At 35.7% G+C, this 5,052-nt stretch overlaps 1 pseudogene across 1 annotated transcript; it reads right to left on the reverse strand.

The window, feature by feature from the left end:
- Nucleotides 1-302: 302 nt before the first annotated feature.
- On the reverse strand, nucleotides 303-705 carry LOC308653215 (ubiquitin-conjugating enzyme E2 variant 1-like; annotated as a pseudogene). Its single transcript has one exon. The product of its transcript is annotated as a ubiquitin-conjugating enzyme E2 variant 1-like (transcript).
- Nucleotides 706-5,052: the final 4,347 nt, after the last annotated feature.

Raw genomic sequence — 5,052 nt, forward strand, 5'->3', positions numbered from 1 at the left:
TTAGATGTGCCCCAATGGTTATGATGGGAATCAACTTAAATAGACTTTCTTGATCACAGAAGTTTAACTACATGGACAGTGGTTATACTTGGCAGGATGATTTGCAAAAGCACAACTTACATATTTCAAATGGACAAAAAAATTGGTATCATTTACAGTATCTTAAGATAAATTACCTTTGAAAAGGAGTTTCCTTTCTAGTACTTTGAGATCTACAAGATGTATCTAGAAAATTTACTATGGTGGAAAATGAAGACTGCTTAAATGGAACGGGGATGAGGGCCTGTGGTTTTACTTTTTGATTAATTACTGTACCACTGTCCTTCCAGGAGTTTCATATTTTCTTCAGACATCATTAAGCACTGCAGCTCTTGCAGAACAACTTTGATGCTATGTGAATTCTGCCATTTTACTAGTACTGATACGGATTCTGGGTCCACTACTCCATTAGAATTATTAACTCCATTCATATTAATTTTTGTTATAAATCTTACAAAGAGAGGTATTTTAAGGCTGTATATTTTGTTTTCATAAATTTTTCTTGGAGGCCTAATTATTGTCCCTGTCCATCTTGTGTTACGTCTTTGTCATCTTCTATACCACAGCTAATGTGCCATCTCCTACTCCTTTCTGGCCTTCTTTGAATTCTTCCAACAGTCAGAAGTTGCCAGGGACCTTTATTCCCAAACCCGTGGTGGCTGCCATCTTGTGTTGCTGTCTGATTAATGAGGTTTAGAAAACCAGAGAAATAAAAATCTTTTGAATCCACCTAAGTATGTTCACTTCAACTGTGAGAAGTCATGTCTTTGCACAATTATTACATAAGGGACCTAATAAGGATAAACATCATTTATATGATGTTTCACAAACTTACATGATCAGACTTTGCCTTTGAATTTTATCTGTATCATCTTAGTACAAAAACATTTTAGAGCAATCATAAAAACACCTGATCCTTTATAATACCTCAAGCTAAGAATTTAAAACTTTGATTTCATTGCTCTCTGTGTTTCTCCCTCCTTTTTTATCCTCCTCTTCCTCAACTCCTCCTCTTCCTCTTCTCTCTTCCCCCCATCTCACCTACTTTCTCCCTCATTTCATTCTTCTTCCTTTCTTTTCTCTTCTTTTTATTTCCTTCTTCCTTTCTCCCCTTTCCACTTATTCTCTTCCTCATCATCACCCATTTTCTTCTTTGTCTTTTATTTGTTCCCCTTCCTTCCTCTCCCCCTCCTCTTTCTTCTATATCAGTTATAAATACAAGCTACCAGTGTGTGTATTTCTCTCTGTCCTTGTAAAGACTGATTTTAGAAACTATCATTTTAACAACACCCAGCTTTTATTTCAGCTGAAAATGTATGATAATTTAAGACTTTCTTTGGTCATTTTGTACCATTTACTTTGTGTATTCCGTTTTCTTGTGGTACTAAATCACTACTGTCTTTAGTCCAAACCATGTCAGACAATTCCAGATGCTCAGTCTTAAAAAGTGTAAACTTCTTGCTCCAAATATTTTATGACTATTAGAAACAGAAACCATTACCTATATGCAGAAGAAAAAAAATTAATCTAGATAATTAGATGGTAATAAAATCATAGAAAGTCCTTAAAGTACATGTTTTAGGTTTATATTATAGAAATTATTTCTAGATATTTACAGGATGGACTTAGAAGACCCTTTTTCACTGGAGATCAGTACTAGAATTAAGTTCAAAAATACCCTGCAGCTTCAGCAGCCAGAAACAAGAAACCATTATGAAAACTGGCTCTTAACACTGGAAGGAAGAGATTGGAAGTTGGAATATCACTTTAGGAAAACTTTATTTTTCCACAAACTCTGGCTGTCTTAATGGATCTTAATTAAGATCTTCCAGATCTTAATGGAAGTCCATCTAATGAGTGAAATTACCATAAATAATTTGTTAAAAGGAGCTCTGGGAAGTAGAGATTTAAACTTTTAAATCTTACAGAAAGGCGATAGATTGGGGGTTGAGTGAATCATTCCACAATTTTTATCAAAAGTAAAATTTATGATGTGTAGACTTGCCTCATGAAGTTATTCTGCTAAGGACTTGTCTTGTTTGTTGTGATGCCTATGTGGGACTGTTGTGCAATTGATGTCCTACAATTTTTCATATAAGTTATGGGACGCCTGGCCTTCAGTCTGATAGTGTTCCAATTCAATCTGTGCTCAGCAAGTATAGGGCAGCAGATTGGAGAAAGGACTGCTGCTCTTCTTCAGAGCACTGAGGTCATCCTCAGAGGCTTTGCTGCTATATATAGCTCTGAGAAGTGATTAGCCAAGATAGGCTTCCATTTTGCATAAGTAGGAATATTGCCCTTAGATCTTGCACATTGACTACCTCAATATATAACAATTCTTGCAGGATATTAAGATAGTTTTCAGACTTTGAAGACCTCTGCATTAGTAGGGCGATAAAACAGCCTTCTGGAGGGAAAAGCATCTTAACTTACAGCATTTTGTTTTTGGAATTGAAATTCTCTCTGCCTGACCAATTTTTAGGTATCAACAGGATACCACTGAAAATGGAAGTGGAATGCACAAGCAACTCTTGGGAATCATCAGGAGTATGCTGTTCACTAGTCCTCTGGGTCTCTAGTACAGTGGAGGATATGTTCATTTAACCACAGCTTTGCCTCACCCTGGTGGATGAGTTGTATAGGTATTCCCCCTGAGAGTAGCCCTGAACAGAAAGGATTGGGAAGCTAGGAGGTGCTTTATCTAGTCTTTTGTCTTCTTATGAAAAGAAATAAAGCGTGTGTGTCAGTCGGGGATTCCTAAACTGGATAATTGGGCATATTTAGAAAGCTGGTAAGTATATAACTGATTATTAGTCTAGAACCATGATTCTTTCTCAGAACCTGTATCAGTTTTGTTACTGATATTCATGAGCATGATTATCTGATTTATGTCTCTCTATGTTAGATTCATGAGTCTGAACCCTATATGCTTTTGCTCATTGTTGTATTCTCAAGACATGGTAATTTTATGCAGAATAACAGGTAGTGGGAATTTTAAAATAAACATTGATCAATGAGTGAACAAATAATATTGCATACCAATTTATTGATTCAACTCTATGCCCATACATTGCTCACAGATATTCCTGGGTTATATCATTGTGAAATAACTAAATTATCCTTCTTCTTTGTGATCAATATTCAAATGTAGATGCACATTCAACTTGCTTTCTTAAATAGGTAATATATGCCATTTAAATCTTCCTTACAAGTCAAATGCTTTTGTATCCCTCTACTTTGGGTATTGTACAATCAAATTCTAAATGCAAAGAAATATACCTTAGATCTCAATAAAATAATATTCCTGCCTTCTATTTATTATAAAGGCTTTCATATTATTCACATCTAAGAACAGTAAACCCTCCAAAATGGGACACATGAATCATACTGAGCTTATTATTATTAAGATGAATCAGTAGTTTTTGTGTAATTCTTCAGCTGTAGAAAGAAACAGAGATGCCTCCCAGTGAGATACTGAACTTGAGACGAAATCTTCTACTTTGATGACTTTATGTCCCATTCTTAATCAACCTGCTCATTTCATATCTACAACTAAGATCAGTTGTTCATTCAAATACATAAAACCGCATTCTCTGAAGTCCTCCTTGCCTATCTAATATTGTTATAACATGTAGAGGTCTGTGAATTTCTTCAAGGGAGATGGAAAGGAAATATAATAAAATGATATCTGAAAATTAATTAATGATATCTGAAAATTTAAAAAAGTCAAAAGTCATAAAGAACAAAGAGCTGCTGCTGATTTTTTAAAAATTTCAACTTCATCATTTCATCATGATGTGAAGATTCTAGGTAAAATTCCTCCAAGTATTTTTGGAAAAAGAAATTAACCATATAAACTAAATTCAAGCAATGATTCAGTTTGTTGACTCAACAATATTTCTTGTGGTAATGTCCCCTACCAAAGACAACAGCAATTGATTAAGAACTTTTAGATTGTAGAAAAATTTATGGTAAACAGGTAAATTTACAAAAGGGTTATCCTCAGAGGAAGACTAAGTTAACTTAGTCTAGATCTATACTGGATGAGAGTAATAGTATTAGATGAGGGGCTAAATTAATTCATTTATAAATGTCTCTCCTATACTAAAATCTACACACACACACACACACACACACACACACTATTTTAGTCAGTTTTTGCATTGCTGTGACAAAAATACACAGCAAGAAGAACTTAAAGGAAGAAAGGTTATTGGGGCCTCACAGTTTCAAAAGTGTCAGTTAACAGAGGTCACCTCCATTTTTCTGGGTCCAGGTTGAGTTAGCATATAATGGGGAAGGGTCCAGCAGAGGAAAGATGCTTATCTCTGATAGGGTCAGTAAGCAGACAGAAGAAGGAGAAAGAGGCTGCAGAGAAAATGAACACTTCTATGACATACCTTCAGTGACTCACCTCTCCCAGCCATGCACCACCTGCCTACAGTTACCCCACAATCGGTCCATTGAAACTAAAATCGCATGAATAGATTAGAGCTCTCATCATCTAACAATTTCACCTCTGAACATCCTTGCATTAAAAAAACTTTTGGGGGACAGCTCATTTATAAACCATAATAATATTCCCCTGGTCCCCAAAAGCTCATGTCTGCCTCACAAAGCAAATGTATTCAGTTCATATCCAGGAAACCCAAGAGTCTTAACAATTTTAGCATTGCCCAAGTTCAAAGTCTTCTCTAGGACCCAAGGCAAACTCTTGGCTGTGAGCCCCTATAAATACCAAAAAACAAATTACATATGTCCAATATACAGTGTCACAGAATAAAGATTCTCATTTCAAAATTGAGGCATAGTGGCATAGAAAGAAGGAACAGGCCAAAGCACGTTTAAAGCCCAGTCAGGCAAACAGTCCCATAACTCTACCTGTAACTCTGTGTATAGCATCTATGACACATGGTGAGATGCCATTTCCAAATGGATTGGATAACTCCATCCCTTTTGCCTTTTTTGTTGCAGTGCATAGGGCTCTCTTTTAACCTGGTTTTCTCTACAAGC

The sequence above is a fragment of the Spermophilus citellus genome (genome assembly GCF_964194105.1).
Source record: "Spermophilus citellus genome assembly, chromosome: 7".
NCBI classification, from domain to species: Eukaryota; Metazoa; Chordata; class Mammalia; order Rodentia; family Sciuridae; genus Spermophilus; species Spermophilus citellus.